General features: G+C 34.4%; 1 pseudogene; it reads right to left on the bottom strand.

The window, feature by feature from the left end:
• Positions 1-482: 482 nt before the first annotated feature.
• On the bottom strand, positions 483-4,519 carry LOC145600243 (wall-associated receptor kinase 5 pseudogene; annotated as a pseudogene).
• Between the last annotated feature and the right edge of the window lie 10,730 nt (positions 4,520-15,249).

The following is a 15,249-nucleotide window of genomic DNA, read 5'->3' as shown; positions in this document are numbered from 1 at the left end:
CAGAATAGTATTTATTGTTGAAGTTTCTCTAAGATATTTTTTTATTACTTTTCTTTTAGTCAATTTAAATTTAATAACTAGAATAGTATTTATTGTTGAAGTTTCTAAGAGATATATGACTTAAGCTTTACAAAAGTTAAATGGAATTAGTTTTTTTTCCCCTAGATATATACTACTTATAAGGCCCTATTAACATCACCTTACAAAAATGAAAATGTTATAAGCATTAAAAATACTTTAGAAAATTATTTAAATTTCGAAAATCATGACAAAAACACACTGACTTGCGCGTGTTTTTGTCACGAATTCCTATTTTTATACAATTTTCAAGAGTATATTTAATACTTATATATATATATATATATATATATATATAGCTTAGCTTCATTGATATATAACATTACCCTTATTTATTTTGCAGAATCAAATGAGGGATGGAGGGAGTAAGCCATCATAATCCGGATTCATGCATGACTCAGACATTAGCGAGGCTGGTTCATTTCGTTAATCAAATCGATTTGCATTGTGTATTGTCCAGACATGAATTCTCCAGTCCTTGGATTGCCATTATAATTAGCATTCGAGGGCATCGGGTAAAGATCATTTTGGTTTGTTAAATTGCTTGTCTCATCCCGATGGCTCTGATCGACCCAAGGATGCCTATTTTGATTCCTCATACCCTGAAGCTCAAGGGCCACTTCCTTCATGGTTGGCCTATCGTCACCTACGACGTAAAGACATTTCATAGCTAGATTCGCCATTGTAACTAGTTGCTCTTCGTTAGCTTCCCTAACCAACTGAGGATCAACGATTTCCATCAACCGACCTTCCTTAAATGACAAGATATAATATATAGCCAAGTTTCTGTCTTCCAATTTCCTTTCTAAGGAAATAGGCTTTTCTCTTGTTAAGAGTTCAACAAGTAGAACCCCGAAACTATAAACATCACTTTTCTCGGTCAGTTGACTTGTTTGGAAGTACTCCGGATCTAAGTATCCTAACGTCCCTTGAACTAATGTTGTCACCTGAGTTTGATCTATTGGAACCAACCTTGAAGCCCCAAAATCAGATATCTTAGCGGTGTAACTTTCGTCTAATAAGATATTGCTGGATTTAACATCTCGATGAATGATTGGTATTGAAGCCGCTGAATGAAGATATGAAAGTGCATCAGCAGCCTCCGCAGCAAGCTTGATGCAATTAGCCCAAGTTAGCCAAGACGTGACACCCTTATTTCTATGGATATGTTCAAAGAGAGTACCATTCGAGACATATTCATACACGAGCAATGGAACCTCGGTTTCAAGACAACATCCTAAAAGTTTAACCACATTTCGATGGTTGATTTGAGTTAGAATAACAACTTCGTTTATGAATTGCTCAACTTGCTTTCGATCAGTCACTCGAGATTTCTTTATTGCAACTTCACGACCATCCTTAAGAATTCCCTTGTATACTGTACCATAACCACCTTTACCTAAAATACGATCTTCGTGATAATTATTTGTTGCTTCTTGTAATTCTTCTATAGAAAATATTTTAGATGAGTCCATGGTTCCTCCATTAGGACGAAGTTGTTGGCTCAACAATACTCCTCCATTCTGCTCAAAAAATTTCTCCCTTTTTTTCATGAGTTTTCTTTTTTTGGCGATTAAATTCATGAAAAAAACAAATAAAACCAACAACGACGACCCAAGTCCAAGGCCTATTCCTGCGCAAACAATTTTTGGTATAATAATATAATCTTGTTAGCTATATCATCGATCATAGAGTAAAATATATACTAAGTATAAATTTCAATCAATTAATAAGGATAAAAGAATATAAACTTTCATCCAAATTAAACTGAAGCATTTTGAAGTCAAAATATCAATTTAAACTAACATAAAACTAATTTTGATTATGAAATTAGAAATTATTCTATGTAACTGCAAACTATTTGTTGGGGTTGTTCATCTCAAGTCCCACATAGAATAAGTAAAGAGGTGAAGAACTTAGTGCACTATTTCTGACCTAAAAAAAAAAAAAAAAATCAAAAACTAGTCTCTCACTAATGTTGATAAATAATTTACTTCCCTAATGAGCCAAATGATCCTAAGAATACAAGTAAGAGTTTTTATACAATAAATATTTTGAAAAAAATATATAATAAACGAATTACCTAAACGGAGCTTAGATGTAAAATTTGATTCAGCCTTAAAACAAGGGGTGCTACCATCCTTCCGTCCATCTCCAATATATCCTTTAGGACAAGAGCATGTGTAACTGCCATTTGTGTTCTCACAAATATGAGTACAAGGTTTGCTTGGACCCTCACACTCATTAATATCTGCCAGAAGGAAATAAATAACTAAAAGTCAGTAATAATATGAGATGATCCTCTAATATAATAGTTAGAGAGGATTTAAAGGGTATTTTGGTAAACAAACTTAGTATTTAGAACATATATTTGTTACTCCCTCTGTTTTTTTTTTATTTATTTGCATTAGTTTGACCGGCACATTTGCCGAGGCGTAACTAGGACTATTAATATTTTTAATTGTTAATTTATAACAATTATAACAAAATTATATTATGAAACTAGACATTATTACGAATTTAATGATATATTTCCTATATTATATACTAACATTTATTTGTTTTATAGAGGTTAAAAAATTAAGTCAATCATGGTATGTGAATGAAAAAATCAAAGTGATGCAATTAAAAAAATGAAGGGAGTATGTCTTTACACTCAAGATTTAAAAGCCCTTTGAGCTAGAAATGTGGATGCAACACAGACTCTTTTATACCCGGCGGGAATTAATTCCACTTTGAAGGAGGGGTGGATGGGATTTGAACTTGTAACCTCTATGTCACGTTGGCTCTGATACCATGTTAAGGGATAATCTCAATTAAAAGTTTATACAGATAGTTGAAATCCACGAATATATTTTATACCATATCAAGTATACAAATTGTGAACATATATCTATCTATTAGGTTCACAATTTTGAATTGTATATTCATTTTTTATCCCAAAGTACGTAATACAAGTAAAAGAAATCATGTTGTCAATCCCTGATGACGCCAAATGTATGTTCATTTCTTTAACTATATATTTGTAAAATGTTGTTACACATCAAGTATAAATTTCACATGAAGAAAAACTCTGTTATTTCAACTTAATTATATTGTATATTTATTTCTTGTGACAATTTCGTACACTAATATTTTCAACAAAATTATTTTTTATTAAATTAAATATAATAAGTTTTGCTGATATTTTTTGACAAATCATATGATATAAATCGAAACAAATTGGTTAAATATTATAGACGCTAAGTGAATAAACAATAAGTGGTCATAAGAAAGACGGAGTAAACAAATCCTTAATTTGAAGAAATATTGATGATTACTAATTTTTTATCATTGAGAATTAAACTAGTTAAAGTTAAACTGAGCGATTTCAATTTGATTGTTTTTTTTTTTTTTTTGAAGGGATTTCAATTTGATTGTTTAAATTAGAACATTAGCAGTTTAGTAATGAAAAATATATGTGGGAAGACTGACCTGTGCATCCAGGACTGAGATAGGGGTTACCCTCGTAACCAGGCTTACACCTGCAACGGTACCCGGATTCATCGCCACCAACAACATTGGTGCACTTGGTATTCTTCTTGCAAGCATAATAACCTGACCTGGATGTATTCTGCTGAGCTTGTTGGCACGTCTCATTAACACCAACATACCAATCGAGCACCATCGGAACATTGTCAGTTGTTCTATTTATAAAAGCGGCGTTGTTGCTACCAAAAAGGTCAGCCACTCTAAAGTTAAATTTGTCTACCTCGGCTATGAAAGCAGCGGTACAATAGGATACATTATAATTTGTGGTGTTTGGAACGTAACCCGTTATCCAAACTAGTTTCAATCCTTTGTTTGGAATAACCGATTGGCAGCAACCGTTACCCATACAAGACGTATCATTTTGCTTAAGCATAGTCTCCGGTGGCGTACCACACGCGGCTAGACAGCCACTAACATCGCCCTGTATTTGTGTACTTTCTGCAACCATCAAAGCCACGTACGTACAACCAATGCCGATAAACTTGTTTGCATCATCCAATATCACTAGCGGTAAGTTCGTTAGATTTACCGATTGTTCTTGTCTATACAACACTGATTCTTGTACTACCTGCCCTGGTTGGTAGCATAGTGTGGACAGTTTATTCCTGATTCGCATTTGACCGGCTTGTGATATGTCTATGATCTCCAGGCGAGTATTATTACCGTCAAGCAAGTACGGTTGTTGGGGATCGGAGGAGGTGTCACAGTGTATGTTGTAGGGCGTACTAAGGGAGCAACTTTTCTCTGAGTCCAGGCCAAATGGGTACGGAATAGTTACCTTTCCGCAGCTAGTTGGGCACCCGGGTTTGGCAATGGGAACGGTGGTTGCGAAACTAGTGACAAAAAGCATGGCAAAAAATGAAAACCATAGCCTTAAGAAGGGAGATAAAGGTCGGACATCTTCCATCATTGTTAGCTTTAGATATCTAAGACGTATGGCCAAATTCAGCCAAAAGTTGTGGACCCTATAAATAGTTTTTAACAATCACTAAATGATTTTTCAACGGAACCAACTAATGACCAAACACGTACGGCTAGGATGGAATAATGAAATTGAGATTATTGACGAGTAAATTATGCAACGAGGAAATTAAAATGTTTTTGGAGCATGCTACACCAGAGGTCTTGTACGTGTTTAATTTTCTACGAGTAATAACAATATGAATGCAAACTCCTACAGTAGTCATCTTAAAAATGACTACCAAGCCACTATATATAACTTTCATTGGCAGATTATTGATTTATTTTTTTTTGTTACTCGACTTAAATTTCTACACCGCGTGACAAGTCGATACACACCAAAACACTTATCAGGTAATCCTTGACCGAGTAAGCCTCGAATAACTAAGTAACCCGTAACTGAGCGAATATCCTTTTACGGACCAAGTAACTGCTAACCAATCGAGTAATCTTTAACTAAATAACCCCTGAACGAGTAACCTGTGAGTAAATAACACTGGCTACACGATGTGACTAGAGCTGTCAAAAGTTGACCCGACCCAAAATACTAACTCAAACCCGATTATTAACCGACCCATCTGAACTTGAAAAAAATGGTGACCAAAACCCGACCTAACCCGACTTGAAACCAACCCTAGATCCGAGTTGACCCGAGTATATGAGACTCGAACCCGAACATGAATTAGCCTGGAGATGACTCGACCCGAATGTAACCCATAAATTATTGACCTGAACAGAACCCGACTTGAACTGAAATTGACCTAAACCCGTATTAACCCGTCAAAACCCGACTTGTTACTAACCTGACTTGAATTCACCCGACTCGTTCCTAACCCGACCCGAATTTAACCCAACCTGTTACAAACTCGACCCGAAATCAAAACAACTTGTTATTAACCTGACCCAAATTCAACCCGACTTGTTATTAACCCGACTCAAATTTTACCAAACCTATTACTAACCAAACCCAAAAATTCAACCTGATCTGTTACTAATCCGACTCGAAATCAACAAGACTTGTTATTGACCCGACCTAAATTCAACCCAAATTGATCCTGACCCGACTTCAAATCACCTTTAATGCAATTTAGAACACTTATAATTATTGATCAAAGCATTTTGTCTAGGGAGACCAAGTCGGTCCCGGCCAGCAAAAGAAAGGAGCATCATCCTCAAATTTAAGAGTTAAATATAGTGTATACTAGGTTAGTTCCCGTGCCATGCACGGTATTTTTCAATAATTAATTTTAAAAACATGACAAAATTAAAAAATGATAAAAATATTATTTGTTGATTTAATATTCACATTTTACTATTTAAGCCCGTAGCTTCTATTACATGGTTAAAAAATCAAGAAATTAATTTATAATTTTTTTTTGTAATAAACGCATATAAAATTTATAATATGTCTTTCATTCCTTAAAAAAATTGTCCACATCCACATGTCACAAATTACTTGTATGTTAAGAATATTATTTTTATTTTTTTTGCTTAACTTATTAGTTGTCAATATTTTTTTTTTTGGAAAACTAAATCAAATCTTCTACTGTAGTATATTTCATACTTCGTATGTAATTATTACTTATATATAGAAAGATTTTTTCCTTATATAACTTTTTTTTTCAAAAAAAAAAATAAATAAATAAATAAAATAAAAAGATAAGGGACACACCAGGATATCATGACACGTGTCATTACTAGTGTGTCTTTTAGTATATAGTATTGATTGGTAATTGTATGGTCAAAGGGGATGATTATCTTCCTAAATTATAGACTATATATAGTTCCCTAGTATATTGCCATATATATTATAGTCAAAGGAAATAATTAGCTTGATAAAAATGATAATTATCTATTTATAGTTAGTTGAACCCGAATATGAAATCACTTGGAAATGACCCGACCTGATTGTAACCTGCAAATTATTGACTTGAACATAACCCGACTCGAATCCTAGAATGACCCGACTTGAAAATAACCCAACCTGATTATAACCCGCAAATTATTAACTTGAACCGAAAAAGACTTAAACCCGAGAATGACCCGACTTGAAAATGACCCAACCTGATTATAACCCGCAAATTATTGACTTGAACAGAACCCGACTCAAACCCGAGAATGACCCAACCTGATTATAATCTGCAAATTATTGACTTAAATCGAACCCAACTCGAACCTGAGAATTACCATAACCCGTTTTAACCCGTGAAAATTCGAATTAAACCCGACCTATTATTCACTCGACCCAAACCCGATAAGAATGATGACCTGAAGTGACCCGACTAAAGCATGACCAAACCCTAACCCGATCCGCATAGGTTATGGAATTAATTCGAATTGACCCGACCCAATCTTACCGACCCAGACCCAAATTGTTTATCTGAAGTTACAGCTCTACCCGAAACCTCCAAAAGTTCTCATATAGCGTGGACATTAGTCTTCAATTTTGGAATTTTATGACTTTTTTTCACACGAAAATAAAAAATTTGCCGAAATGTTTACCATGACTCCTAATATCCTTTGGGAATCCAATTGGCTAGGTGGAACCATCCAATTTGCCTTTAAACGATCAATTTACTGGTTTACAACTTGCACCATTTTCATTAACTCAAGCCTACCATGAACATTTATGACAACATATAATGATCATATATGGTTCCCAACGGCGGGCATTATATGACCCCGAGATGTGTCCCCTTAAATCTCAATGCTTTTGGACACCGGGCCCCGAAACAAAAAGCGTGGATATTAGCCTTCAATTTTGGAATTTTTTGACTTTTTTTTCTGCCCAGATAAAAATATTGCCAAAATTTTTACCATGGTCCCTAATTTCCTCTGGGAGTCCAATTGGGTGGGTGGAACCATCCAATTTGCCTTTAAACGACCAATTTACAAATTTACAACTTGCACCGATTTCATTAATTCAAGAATACCACAAACATTAATAACAACAAATAACGATCATATACAGTTTCAAACAACATTTTATGATTCCGAGATGTACTGTATTCCCAAGAATTTCAATACTTTTCGACACCGGACCCCGAAAACTCCTAAAATTCTCAAAAAGCGTGGATATAGCCTTCAATTTATGAATTTTTTGACTTTTTTGGCCCGAAAATAAAAATTGCCGAAATATTTACCCTGGTCTCTAATACCCTTCAGGAGTCCAATTGGGTGGGTGGAACCATCAAATTTGCCTTTAAACGGCCAATTTACCAATTTACAACTTGCCCGATTTCATAACTCAAGCATACCACAAACATTAATGACAACATATAATGATCATATATGGTTACAAACGACATTATATGACCCCGAGATATATCCCCTATAATCTAAAGGTTTTTCGACACTGGACCCCGAAACCTCCAAAATTTCTCATAAAGCGTAGATTTAGCCTTTAATTTTGGATTTTTTTTACTTTCTTTCGCCCAAAAAAAAAAATTGCTTAAATATTTACCATGGTCCCTAATTCCCTCCAAAGTCCAATTGGGTGGGTGGAACCATCCAATTTGCTTTTAAACGACCTATTTACCTATTTACAACTTGCACCGATTTCATTAATTCAAGCCTACCACAAACATTTATAACAAAAAAATAATGATCATATATGGTTCTAAACGACATTATATGACCACGAGATATATCCCCTAGTATTTCAAAACTTTTCGACATTAGGCTCTAAAACCTCAAAAAGTGTGGATATTAGCCTTCAATTTTGGATCTTTTTTACTTTTTCTCGCCTGAAAATAAAAATTGCCAAAATGTTTATCATGGTCCCTAGTACCGGAGAGGCCAATTGGGTGGATGGAACCATCCAATTTTTCTTGAAACGGCCAATTTAATGGTATACAACCTGCAACGATTTCATTAACTCAAACCTACCACGAACATTTATGACAACATATAATGATTATATATGATTCCAAATGGAATTATATGACCTCGAAAAGTATCCCTTAAATTTTCGAGGCTTTATGACACCGAGCCTCAAAATCTTCAAAATTACTAAAAAAGCGTGGATATTAGCCTTCAATTTTGGAATTTTTCGACTTTTTTTTGCCTAGAAATAAAAATTGCTGAAATGTTTACCATGATCACTAATATCTTCCGGGAGTCCAATTGGGTAGGTGGAACCATCCAATTTGCCTTTAGACGACCAATTTGCCGATTTAAAACCAACACCTATTTCATTAACTCAAGCCTACCACGAACATTGCTGACAACATATAATGATCATATATGATTCCAAACGTCATATGTGACCCCAAGATGTATTCCCTGAAATCTCAAGACTTTTTGACACCGTGACCAAAAATCTTATAAATTTCTCCAAAAGCGTGGATATAAGCCTTCAATTTTTGAATTTTTGACATTTTTTCACCTGCAAATAAAAATTGCCGAAATTTTTATAATGGTTCTTAATACCCACCGAAAGTCCAATTAGAGGGTTGAACCAACTAATTTTCCTTTCAAAGACCAATTTGCCGATTTACAACTTCCACCGATTTCATTAAATCGAGCCTACCACCGAGATGTATCCCCTGAAATTTAAAGGCTTTTCGACACCAGGCCACGTAAAATGCAAAGTTTCTCAAAAAACGTGGATATTAGACTTCAATTTAAGAATTTTTTTTATTTTTTTCGCCTGAAAATAAAAATTGTCGAAATGTTTAACATGGTCACTAATACATTATGCGAGTCCAATTGGGTGTGTGGAACCATCATATTTGTTATTAATCGGCCAATTTACCAGTTTACAACTTGCACTGATTTCATTAATTCAAGTCTACCACGAACATCTATGATAACATATAATGATTATATATAGTTCCAAACGACATTGTATGACCCCCATATGTATTCCCCTCCCAAAATCTCAAGATTTTTCGACACTAGGCCTCAAAACCTCTAAAATTTCTTAAAAAGCGTAGACATATTAGCCTTCAATTTTGGAAAATTTTGACTTTTTTTTGCCGAAAAATAAAAATTGTTGAAATGTTTACCATGGTACTTAATAACCTCCGCCCGATAGTCCAATTGGGTGGGTGGAATCATCCAATTTGCCTATAAATGACCAATTTACTAGTTTACAACTTGCACCGATTTCATTTTAATTAACTCAATAAGCCTACCACAAAATTAATGACAACAAATAATGATCATATATGGTTTCAAACGACATTGTATGACCCTGAGATGTATTTCCTAGAATCTCAAGCCTTTTCGATTCCGGGCCTCGAAACCTCTAAAATTTCTCAAAAAGCGTGAATATTAGCATTTATTTTTGGAATTTTTAGACTTTTTTCGCCCGGAAATACCCTTCGGGAGTCCAATTGGGTGGGTGGAACCATCCAATTTGCCTTTAAACGGCCTACTTACCGGTTTATAACTTGTACTGATTTCATTAACTCAAACCTACGACAAACATCTATGACAACATATAATGATCTATCATGTATGGTTCCAATCGACATTGTATGACACTCATATGAATTCCCCAAAAACACAAGACTTTTCGACACCGGGCCTCGAAACCTTCAAAATTTCTCAAAAGCGTGGATATTAGACTTCAATTTTTTAGTTTTTTGACTTTTTTTCGTCCGAAAATAAAAATAACCAAAATTTTTACAATATTCCCTAATACCCTCAAGGGGTCCATTTGGGTGGCCTTCCAATTTATCTATAAACGACCAATTTACCGGTTACAACTTGCACCGATTTCATAAAATCATGCCTACCACGAACATTTATGACAACATATAATGATCATAAATGGCTCCAAACGACATTATATGACTCCGAGATTTATCCTCTAGAATTTCAAGACTTTTCGACACTTGGCCTCGAATCCTCCAAAATTTCTCAAAAAGCAAGGATTAACCTTCAAATTTGTAATTTTTGACATTTTTTGCCCGAAAACAAAAATTGCCAAAATGTTTACCATGATTTCTAATACCGTCTGAGAGTCCTATTGAGTGGGTGGAACCATCCAATTTGCCTTTAAACGATCAATTTACCGGTTTACAACTTGCACAAATTTTATCAACTCAAGCCTGTCAGGAACATTTATGACAACAAATAATGATCATATATGGTTCCAAACGACACTATATGACTTCGAGATGTATCCCATAGAATTTCAAGAATTTTCGACACTGGGCCCGAAACCTCCAAAATTTCTCAAAAAGCATGGATATTAGTCTTCAATTTTGGAATTTTTTCACTTTTTTTCGCCCGAAAATAAAAATTGCATAAATGTTTACCATGGTGCCTAATATCCTACGGGAGTCCAAATGGTTTGGTGGAACCATCCAATTTGTCTTTAAACGGCCAATTTACTAGTTTTCATCTTGCACAGATTTCATTACCTAAAGCATACTACGAACATTTTCGACATCTGACCCTAAAACCTCCAAAATTTCTCAAAAAATGTTTGACTTCAATTTTGAAAATTTTAAATTTTTTTCGCCTGGAAAAAAAAAGTGAAGAAATATTCCATGGTCCCTAATATCCTCCGAGAGTCCAAATGGGTTGGTGGAACCATCCAATTTGCCTTTAAATGGCCAATTTACTAGTTTTCATCTTGCACATATTTCATTACGTCAAGCATACTACGAACAGTTATGACATCATATAATGACCATTTATGGTTCCAAACGACTCCGAGATGTATCCCCTAAAATATCAAGACTTTTCTACACTGGACCCCAAAACCTCTAAATTTTTTCAAAAAACGTGGATAATAGCCTTCAATTTTGGAATAAAATGGCCGAAATGTTTACCATGGTTCCTAATACATTTCAGAATTCAATTGGGTGTGTGGAACCATCCAATTTGTTGTTAATCGACCAATTTACCGGTTTACAACTTGCACCGATTTCCTTAATTCAAGCCTACCACGAACATCTATGACAACATATAATGATCATATATGGTTCCAAACGGCATTATAGGACCCCGATTTGTATACCCCAAAATCTAAAGATTTTCCGACACTATGCCTCCAATTCAAGCCTTTAAAATTTCTCAAAAACCGTGGATATTAGCCTTCAATTTTGGAAATTTTTGACTATTTTTTCGCCAAACATAAAAATTGCAGAAATGTTTATCATGGTCCTAAATACCCTTCGGTAGTCCAATTGGGTGGGTGGAACCATCCAATTTGCCTTTAACACAACCAATTTACCGGTTTACAACTTGCAACGATTACATTAAGTCAACCCTATACTACCACGAACATTTATGATATCAAATAATGATCATATATGGTTCCCAACGACATTATATGACCCCGAGATGTATTTCAAGACTTTTTGACACCGGGCCCCAAAATCTCCAAAATTCCTATACAAGCGTGGATATTAGTCTTTAATTTTGGAATTATTTTTGACTTTTTTTCGCCCGGAAATAAAAAATGCCTAAATTTTTTCCATGTTCCCTAATATCCTCCGGGGGTCCAATTGACTGGGTGAAACCATCCAATTTGCCTTTAAACGACCAATTTACGATTTACAATTTGCACCGATTTCATTAACTTAAGCCTACCACGAACAATTATGACAACATATAATGATCATATATGGTTCCAAACGGCATTATATGACCCCGAGATGTATTCCCTTAAATCTCAATGCTTTTCGACATCGGGCCCCGAAACCTCCAAAATTTCTAAAAAAAGCATGGATATTAGTCTTCAATTTTTAAATTTTTTGACTTTTTTTTTCGTCCGAAAGTAAAAATTGCATAAATGTTTACCATGATCCCTAATATCTTCCAGGAGTCCAATTGGATTGGTGGAACCATCCAATTTGCCTTTAAACGACCACTTACTGGTTTTTATCTAGCACATATTTCATTACCTCGAGCATACTACGAAAACTTATGACATCATATAATGATCATTTATGGTTCCAAATGACATTATATGACCTTGAGATGTATCCCCTAAAATATCAAGACTTTTCTACACTTAGCCCCGAAACCTCTGAATTTTTTTCAAAAAACATGGATATTAGCCTTCAATTTTGGAAGTTTTTGACTTTTTTTTTTCGCTCGGCAATAAAAATTGCCGAAATGTTTATCATAGTCCCTAATACATTTCGAGAGTCCATTTGGGTGTGTAGAACCATCCAATTTGCTGTTAAACGACCAATTTACCGGTTTACAACCTGCACCGATTTCATTAATTCAAGCATATTAAGAACATTTTTTACAACAAATAATGATCATATATGGTTTCAAACGGAACTAAATGACCTCGAGATAAATCCCATAGAATTCATTTTTTGATACCGAACCCTGAAACCTCCAAAATTTCTTAAAATGCGTGGCTATTATCCTTCAATTTTGGAATTTTTTTAACTTTTTTTTGCCGGAAAAATAAAAATTGCCTAATTTTTTTACCATGGTCCTTAATACCCTACAAAATTCCAATTGGATGTGTGGAACCATCCAATTTGCTGGTAAACGACCAATTTACAACTTGCACTGAATTACCGGTTTATAACGACCAATTTAATTAACTTGCACCGAACCCGACTTGAACCGAAATTGACCCTAACCCGAATTTAATCTGACTTGTTACTTATTACCTGACCCGAATTCAGCTCGACCTGTTCCTAACTCGGCCCGAATTTAACCCAACCTGTTACATACAAGCCCGACCCAAATCAACCGACTTGTTATTGACCTAGCCAAATTCAACCCGACTTGTTATTGACCCGACCCGAATTTTACCAGATCTATTATTTATCCGACCCTAAAATTCAACATGATATGTTACTCACCCGACTCGAAATTAACACGACTTGTTATTGACCCGACCTAAATTCAACCCAAATTGTTCCTGACTCGATTTCAAATCACCTTAAATGAAATTTAGACCACCTTATTATTATTGATCAAAGCATTTTATCTAGGGAGACCAAGTCGGTCCAGGTCAGCAAAGGAAAGGAGCATCATCCTCAAATTTAATAGTTAAATATAGAATATATTTGTTGTATGGTCAAAGAAGATAAATATCATCCTAAATTATAGACTATAGTTCTCTAGTATATTGTCATATATTTTATAGTCAAAGGAAATAATTAGCTTGATAAAAATGATAATTATCTATTTATAGTTAGTTAAACCCGAATATGACCTGATTTGGAAATTACCCGACCTGATTGTAACCTGCAAATTATTGTCTTGAACATAACCTAACTTGAATCCGAGAATGACCCGACTTGGAAATGACCCAAGCTTATTATAACCCGCAAATTATTGACTTGAACCGAACCCGACTTGAACCCGAGAATGACCCGACTTGAAAATGACCCGACCCGATTATAATCTACAAATTATTGACTAAAACCGAACCCGACTCAAACCCGAGAATGACCCGACCTGATTCTAACCGGCAAGTTATTGACTTGAACCGATCCCGACTCGACTCTGAGAATTACCCTAACCCGTTTTAACATGTGAAAACCCAAATTAAACCGACCTATTGTTCACTCAACCCGAATGTAACCCCACCTGTTATTAACCTGACCTAAACCCGACCCAAACCCGATAAGAAGTATGACCCAACGTGACCCGACTCAAGAATGACCCAACCCAAACCCGACCCACGTAGGTTATGGAATTAATTCGAATTGACCCGACCAAAACCCAACCCGTTTACCCAAATTGACAGCTCTAGGTGTGGCCAATCACATTTGAACGTGATAACAAAAAATTTAAAAATTCTTTTCAAATATTAATTATTTGAATTTTTAAAATAAAAATTTAACTTAATTTCCAAAAAAAACATATTTTAGTTAAATAAAATCATTTTTAATAAGTTAAACCGGCTAAATAATATATACATTAATAAAAAACTAAAAAAAATCAACCCCTTAAAAAAAATGAACCAATGAAAATTAAATATAGTGACTCATATATTTTAAGAATGAATACCATACAACATGTCAACATCCCAATTTGAAAGAATCTTCTCCGGTTCATTTTGTATTCAATTTGTTGATTTGTTTATGAGAAGCACAAATCAAAGGTTAGTTTTTAATTCTTATGAATATATTATAATACAGAGTACATGGATGTGAATTGACTACTTATTTGCACTAGTCATGGGTTTGATTCTAATCTCTTGCATATGCATTTATTTTACTTTTTCTTTCTTAGCTTGCATCACTTTTATTTTTTACTTTTCTTTTATTTAACTTATTACAGAATAGTATTTATTGTTGAAGTTTCTTTGAGATATTTTTTTTTAATTACTTTTCTTTTATTCAATTTCAATTTATTAGCTAGAATAGTATTTATTTTTGAAGTTTCTAAGAGATTTGTGACGTTAGCTTTACAAAAGTAAAATGGAATTAGTTTTTTCCCCAGAATATATTTATAAGTCAAGTCACGACCTACTCAGTTCATTCCCATATCCTGCCTTTGCCCCTATCTACCGTGTGGAAATTAAATACGAAGTATGTTATTACCTATTTCTTATTTTCTACCATGGATAGTGACTATTGACTAATGAGATATATTTAGGATTAATAATTATGGTAGTTGCCTATAAATTATGATTATTTATTTTTGGTAGTTGCCTAGCTGATGACCTATTGATCTTCCTAGGTCTTGTATTACAAATATTGAAATGCAAAACGATAGAGTATAAAACATATTCCTGGG

The sequence above is a fragment of the Chenopodium album genome, chromosome 21 (assembly GCF_948465745.1).
Source record: "Chenopodium album chromosome 21, dcCheAlbu1.1, whole genome shotgun sequence".
Taxonomy (NCBI): Eukaryota; Viridiplantae; Streptophyta; class Magnoliopsida; order Caryophyllales; family Amaranthaceae; genus Chenopodium; species Chenopodium album.
This window is presented reverse-complemented; position numbering and strand designations above follow the sequence as displayed.